General features: G+C 46.2%; 1 protein-coding gene across 1 annotated transcript in view; it reads right to left on the reverse strand.

Annotated features, from left to right (window-relative positions):
- The window catches only part of SHISAL1 (shisa like 1), a 60,768-nt gene extending 55,277 nt beyond the window's left edge, over positions 1 to 5,491 (reverse strand). The window contains exon 1 of the mRNA XM_072850194.1: positions 5,339 to 5,491. The gene's annotated coding sequence lies outside the window, so the exon portion shown is untranslated. The remainder of the gene's footprint in view (positions 1 to 5,338) is intronic.
- Positions 5,492 to 7,905: the final 2,414 nt, after the last annotated feature.

A 7,905-nucleotide genomic window follows, 5' to 3' on the forward strand; every position in this document is an offset into this window, starting at 1 on the left:
CTATAGAGGCCAGCAAACAGCTCTGTCTTTGTTTTCATGGCCTTTGAAACTAATCCTTTTGTTTAGTGTTTCTGAAGCAGTAAGGCAGTCTGGTCTGCTCGCTCTCAGATTTGATCTGCTCTTAACATCTGTGATTTGGCTTCTGGTGACGATTAACACCACTAACTATTATTACCCAATTCACCAGTATCTGGATAACTCTCTTGTAATGCCCGTCTTCAAGTGCCATATTTTGTCCTGAATTTTTAAGTCCTTATAAAAACTTTCATGCATTCTGTTCCTTCATGCAGGAGGGCACACCATGTTCAGTGGGACTCTGTGAGAAGGAAGATTTACTTTGCTCTTCAGACTTCCTATAGTCTATATTGCAGTGATGCACAAATCACTGCAACAATATGGCAGAGCTCTACAACTACTGAAGTCCATTAGTGGTTTGAGCAATAAAAAGATTTGGAAGTAACTTGAATTTGGAAGTAACTTGAGCTGATGTCTCTTTTCATCTATTTTGTAAACAGAAAACACACCCAGGTCCAAAACTTCCAAAGTGACTAGAGGGTTTCTGCATGTCAACTTGCAGGTGTGCAACATCAGGCATTTTAGAGACTTGGAAAAGGTTCCGGTCCAGAATACATTTTTTAAAAAACAGATTTATTTGAGTTGTTTCAAATTAGGGCATTAAAGGTCTAAGTCATTTTGAAATCATTGTACACAGTTCATTAAAAACATGGCAAGTAAATGAAAGGTCAGAAAGGAGCTTTTCTTCATCTTCATATTTAAGAGATTTCATCTTTAAGAAGAATAAAATGACCGAAACAGAAGAGTTTAACTTTACCTTCCACTAGTATGCGAAAATATATTCTTTGTTTTATCTTAATTTTGCCAGCTAAATTCTGATGAAAGACAGAAGTAAATCTACCATATATAGCAGAAAAGCGATCACTTTAAAAGTCAGTTTTTCATCTGTAAATGTTTCGTAGGAAATAACCCTGCCTCAATCTAAAAGCCTTGTTTATCAGAAAGCATCAGTATCTATTAACATAGTGATTTTGAAAAGTAAGACCAAACAAAAAAACATAGCTGAACCAAGTATATCATATTTTGAAATGTAAACATTTTATAGTAGTTTATGAAGAACATAATTAAGCTCCCAACTTGAATAATACAGAAACAGCTCTCATACCTTCCTAACGTCATTACACACTCCTGTCAAATGAAGCTGTGTGTTTTATAAGCTCAAAAAGTATACTTGGAAACTCATCTGCCTTCCTGCCTCCCAGAAACACTGGGGGGAAAAAAAAAAAAAAAAAAATTAAGATTCTACTTTGGATCTTTAGTGCTGGTTTCTGCCCTTGATAAGCCCCTTGCTGCCAATATGCATATTTTAAATTCATGATTGCCTTATTTTTACATCCAGTCAACTAGTACATTCAAACTGAGAGCAAACATAGGTGTTCAGGAAAAGCAGGAATGAGCCATTATTTACTGTCTAATCCCTGGAGGATAGATCTGTGAACTTTTTCTCTGAAAGCTGTTTTCTTCAAAAGGCATTTTAAGGAACTAGCACTAGAAGCAATTCCTCCACTACATCTTCACACTGATCTGCAACAATCTTACTGCCTCTCAGACAGTAACTAGTGATCATGCAAAGACTATGGCTATGCAAAGACATTGGCTATGATTACTTGTTATTGTACTGCAGTAACATTTTGCTACTCCAACAGAGATCTGTCTGGGCACAATATATCCCCATAATAAAACTACACTGAAGATCCTACGCTCCAGATAAGCAAGATTGAATGATAAATAGGGGGAGGATGACTAGGGAAAAGATGAAATAGAGGGGTAAAATGACTTGTTCAGAGTAGATCAGTTAGACAGAAAGGAGCTCAACCACCTCCACTAAATACTGCTCCAGTACCTTATTCACCAAACCAGTTGAGGGACTTCTAACACCAGAGAAACAAACAATACTAAGTTTATTTCCACATACCAGCAAAGTTTAAGCAATATGCAGCTTGAGCAGTATATAGCTTGAATATGAACACCGCTAGAAGCATTTTTGTTTATGAAAACCAGTGTACATTATATCCAACTTACTTTGGTACAAATACTGAGTAAAATACAATATAAACATCATCATCCATACCTACGGATTTAGCTTTCACATGTATGTACTTTTTTTCCACTCCCTCAAACAGAACACCTTTATTAGTGACAGGTCATATACTCAGATGTCTTCTTACAATCTTAAGTGAGTATTGTTCTGAAAAATAACTATAGAAGTAATACAGGCTTCTTACAAATTATCTTTCTTGCTGCCCTGTTATCAGTCTTAAAAAATGAACAATTTTTTTTTCCTCTCATGGCAACTAGGGTCTGAGAATTGAACTGGAATATCTGTTGTTCTTACTCTCACCAGTAACAAGACTGAGCTTTGCAGAGGGTGTAAAGCACAGAGTAAAACCTAGATCACTTTCTGTCTACCTGTATTGGCTGTGCAGCACTAAGTAGTAAAAATTTAACAGTTCAGTATGGAAATTTAAGTCAGTGCCATCCAAAGGAGATGAGATGCTGACTAAGATGTCATTTCTTTTTCTTTCTTTGTCTTCATGGGATTGTCATAAAATTACTTCACTGGTAACTAAGGGCTAGTAATGGTCAGACGGTCCTCAACTCCCAAGAAATATTTTCAGATAGATGTCTCACTACTAAGCTGCTAAAAAAACAATACAAAAATCAAGGTCACAGGCCTTGATTCTTTGGAATATAAAGTAAAAGCTTGACACGTGATTTGCCTACTGATATTAGAGAACACTAATGCATTTGGAATGAGGCATATGTTTTAGCACTTTGCTGAACTGAGCTGAGCTGGGGATAGACTCTTCCTCACAGTACGAAAGAGATACTTATTTTGAATAGATATGGTTTATTCACTTAAAAGGAGCATTTCAAGAAAGAAGAAAAATATACGCTTCTTACTGAAGTTCCTGTACTATTATAACTTACTACTCCTGTCATCTAAAATGGTCACAACTGAATATCTCCCAGGCAGTTTTTTGGTTTAGAACTGTATATTCTTACACACTCCCAATGCTTCTCAACAGAACACTACATATTAAAATGTTTATTGGAAAACGATGAAAAATGGTAGAACAGTTTCAGATGTTTAACTTGACATATGGTTAAGTTAAAAGTGCATGCTTGCTTGCTTGCTCTCTTTCTCAAAAAAAGCATTTAAGTGTCTCTCTGGTTGCGATGCTAAGGCAAGCGATCAAGACTGGCATTCAATTTTGCAGTTTTTTCTTTCTTTACTATTGCATCTTCTTGCTGGATGTATACTCTTTGAGATAGTAGATATTCCTACAAATTTAAGACTGCTAAAGACTCTCCTTTTTACCTGACTGATGAAGTTAACCCAGGAAAGCAGTGACTGGTATTTAGCATAAATGGGATTAGAATCACTGATTTCAGCTGGATGATAGCAGTACACATCGTTTGAAGAGCTAACAAGACTGTGCTATGTTAAATAAAGACTGAAGTTAAAAAGGGGGATTTTGACCTACATCATTAGGGAAAAGGGATGTATAAGGTACGTTTACTGCTCATAACAGAAAACAATATATTTAGTTTTAACAGTACTCCATCTTAGAATAAGTATTTTGCTTGATTAGCTCAGAGCACTTCACAGGTACAAGCGGGCAACCTTTCCTTTTGTTGAGACACGGTGGGATATAAAGAAGTTAAGAGACCTGTCAAGGTCACACCACAAGAAGGTGACGAAGTTACACAATAAGTCACTCCTGATTCCCAGCTCTGCTGTAGCAATAAAACTACAGAGACTGCAAAACAATGCCTCTCAAAGGGTTCTGTGCTACTAAATGATACACAAACAAAAAGATAACAAGCATCACACTCTTCAGTACTAACGCGTCTAAGGAGTAGTTTGAACAACCGACAAGTCAAACCATATCTTAGTCTGAGCTTTACAGCTAAAGGAGATAAGGCAGTAAAACAAGTACTAAGAAATCTTGTATAACTCACACACTTGCTTAGTCCCATCCATATATCATTAACCAAGGCTGGGGAAATAACTGAGCGTTAGAGGAAGGCTGAATAGCGGCCACAGGATCACACAGGTTTTATTTGCTTGTTTTTCTCCTCGGTGACAAAACATGATACTAGTACGAATAAGCTTCATGAAAAGAAAAAAAATGAAATCGGGCAAACAGATAACCCCGAAGACTCAGAGGGGTCCTGTTGTCATGGAAACAAGTCACCACTAATGAGCTTTCTAAGACATGAGTGATTAATACCCGAGTCCTGTAAATAAATATTGATTCAAAACCCAAACACACACATAATAAACCTACTGCCAGCAGCCTAGATAATGGGCAAACAAACAAGATAGCCATCCCGCAGCTTGAGCTCTCCATCGGGTCCCTGAGCCGGGCTGTTTACATACCGCCTCGGCTCCCTTTCACACCGGGAGGCACACAAAGTTTCCGAAACGCGAGCTGCCGGCGTGCTGCGCAGGGGAAAGGCGGCGGCCGCCCAGCCCTACGCGGGCCGGGCCGGGCCAGCGCCGCTGCTCCGCTCCCGGCCGGCGAGGCCGCAGCAGCGCTGCCAGGAACCGGGGCACGGCGCCTGCAGGTCTCCTCTTAGGTAGCGCCCGGGAGCGAAGAGAGAAGCGCGATCCGCGACCCCCCCCGCCCTCCACAAGCCCCGCACGAACCAACCCCTAACCTTGCGCTAAGTCGCTCTCGGGGCACAGCCACTTTTCCCAAGAGTTGCGCGGCGAAGCCCCGAAGGAAAACTCGCCACTGACGCGGGGCCGGGGGCAGCAGCAGGGCCCGGGCGGCGGCACCGCCGACCTCAGGGAGCAGAGCGCGGTGCTTCAGCCCACGAGCCGGGGGACGAGGCGCCGGTGCTCAGGAGCCGCCACCTCCTTCCCCATCTCCCAGCTCTGCGGCTGCCCCGTCCCCTCCTGTCCCCGCCTGCTTCCCCACCTTCTCCTTTCTTCCCCCCGCCTCTGCTCCAACCAGCTGCTCTCCCTCCACCTGGGGCCGGCTCTCCAGGTGCCTCCCTCCTCCCACGCGCGTCCCCTCCACAACAGATAAAGCGCAGGAGCGGGCGCGCCACCTCTCCCCACGCCAGCTGCCGGCTCCGCTGTCCCGCACGCAAACTTCCCCACCCAGGCACCCGGCGCTCCTTTCCTGCCGCGGGCTCCCGCGGGGCGGCGGGGCACGGAGCGGGCTGCTCGGCTCGGCTGGGGATATCGCTGCACGGAGCCTTGCCCCGGCTCGGGGAAGGGCAGAGCCGCCCGGAGGTAGCCACTCACCTCAGGAAAGCCCGGCAGCGTCCTCCGGGGGTGGGGGCTAAGAGGCAGCGCCGGCGGCCGCCGCGGCATCACCGATGGAGGTGAAGCCTAGCGGGTGCGCAGGGCGCACCCCATGCCCTCCTCCTGAGGAGAGACGCGCCGCTCGGCCGCTGCCGGCACTGGCCGCCCCGCCGAGGAGCCGGGCCGCCGCGGCGCCTGTGCGGCTCGCCGCGGCCGCCCCCCTGCGGGAGGGAGCGCGCTGAGGGGGAAGAGAGGGAGGGGGGGAACTCGCGGGTCAGGTGCGGCCGGAGCGCGGGGCGTGTGGTGCCGCTCTCCGGTGCCCGCGGCGCGGCGTTCCCTAGTGAAGTTGGTCTGTGTCGCTAGCGAGCGGGCGGCTCGGCCCCTCTCACGGGGACCAGGCGGCGAGGTGCGGCGGCTCCCCTGCGCCGAGCTCGCCCCGCCCGGGGCCCTGCCCGGCTCCTAACGGCCAGCGCGCGGGGGTAACGGCCGGAGCCCGCTCCACACACCCCACCACCCCCACCCCCGCTCGTTACGAGGGCGCTGGGGATTAAGTGTACTTTCAGTTTTAAGAGCATTACATTAATGAATAGTGATTCGGTGATTTTAAATTGCTCTGGGAGCATTCGGCAGCCTGTTAAGAAGCAATCCTCCCCGGGGACGTTTTAATCGGAGGGATCAAGGCCCGGGCGCCGCGTCCTCCAGCGGCTCTGGCGCGGCTTGCCCGCTCGGGGGCCGGGAGAGCCTCAGCAAAAAGTCCGCCTGCTTCGGATTCCTTAAGAAAATGCATTATAAGAGAGTTGCCGGGCCAGGGCTGGCATGCGTCCGAGGCGGTTGCCTTGCCCTCCGCACCTGTGCGTCCGTCTGTCTGTCCCGGCCGGAGCGAGGACGCGGCGGCTGTGGTGAAGGCCGTGTGCGTTTGCACGGGTGCCAGCAAGCAGCCGTGGGCGCCGCTACTCGGCACGGCAAGCGCAAGGGGAGCGTGCTACGAGGATGTGTGAAGGCACTGGCACGGCATCTCCTAGGAGCAGCGTGACGCAAGCACCAGCCTGGTACCACTGCTGGCAAGCCCCAGCCTCTGCTTAGTAACAGCGTAAGAGTTTTGAGTCCTACGTCTCACTACGAATTAAAATAGCCGAGGCTAGACAGGGTCTGTCTGTTCAGCAAGAGATTAGGCGCTGGAGTAAGTGCGCATTTTAGAGCAGTCGAAGCCTGATTTTGTTTTTACAGTGTGACTCCAGCAGATGCAGACATGCACAGGTAGAGCGATGTCAGCCCTCCCGGCTCTGCGCTGAGGGGCGATTCAAAAGCACGTCTGCACACCCAGTACGCCCTTGCTGCTGCAACAGCAGAACCTGCCCCTCTAAGACAAAGACTAAAGCAACTCTGGGAGAGGAAGAGGAAGATGTACACTGATTTACAGGCTCGCTTTTCTAGAAATGGCTAAAGCTTCCTCTTTTCTCCTTCCCTCCTCTTGCACCACAGCTCCATAGTCCAACAGGTGGTTGTGACCTCAGAGAAGGAGACTGATCTAAACCAATGTCTATAAATTCTCTCTCTCCTATGAATTCAAATTATAATAAAAACTATTTTTCATTTACATTTTAATGTGTAAATCATGCAAAGCAGGGAGCTCCACAGACGCTGTTGCAAGAGTGATGACTCATGCCCACCACATGTACATTATTTACTGTTTGGGGTTGGAGCTATGTCTGAATTAGGCTGCTTGATAACATAAACTGGATGTTCTAAACTGCTTCCCTATAATTACGATCTGGAGGAAGTAAAGCATCATTTCTTAAACCTAGTCTCTCTCCCTGACATGTTTTAATTCATAGTCTTGTGCGAAACTACATGTTTTGAATATTCAAGCAGGTGAAGTGCACTTTCTGCACAGGTGTTGCACATGGAAAGGAGCGATTGCAGATGTACTTCTCAGATCAGGCAAGAATATAAACTATGACTTTCTTCACATTAGCGAATTTAGTCAGTTGTTTAAAAACTGTAGAAGTGAATGATTTCAAACAGAAATCAAGGTCTCCTGTCAGCTTGTGTCAATTTCTTATAGTAGGATGTGTCATTACACGGCCATGTAAAACTAGGCTCCACTGCCCCATTGGGAGTAATTCTGTTACAGGCACCAAATAAAACTCCTTATGACTAGGTGGGCTGCTGTTATTTTTTCACAAAATAATTACAGAGCACAGGAATGGTGGACCACCAGTTCATCCGTTTGTTTTTTTCTTACAATTCTGTAGTATTGCTGATTCCTCAACTTCACTAAACCCTGAAAGGACAAGGGCAATAAGCTGTTCTACTCCCCATTTTTCCTTTTTTTTCTTTTTAAGCAGATGGTATCAAGGAAGCTCTTTTGTCCTGGTTTCGGCTGGGATAGAGTTAATTTTCTTCCTAGTAACTGGTATAGTGCTGTGTTTTGGATTTTGTATGAGAATAACGTTGTTAACACACTGATGTTAGTTGTTGCTAAGTAGTGCTTACATTAAATCAAGGACTTTTCAGCTTCTCATGCTTTACCAACTAAGGAGGCTGAAGGTGCACAAGAAGCTGAG

The sequence above is a fragment of the Ciconia boyciana genome, chromosome 1 (assembly GCF_034638445.1).
Source record: "Ciconia boyciana chromosome 1, ASM3463844v1, whole genome shotgun sequence".
NCBI lineage: Eukaryota > Metazoa > Chordata > Aves > Ciconiiformes > Ciconiidae > Ciconia > Ciconia boyciana.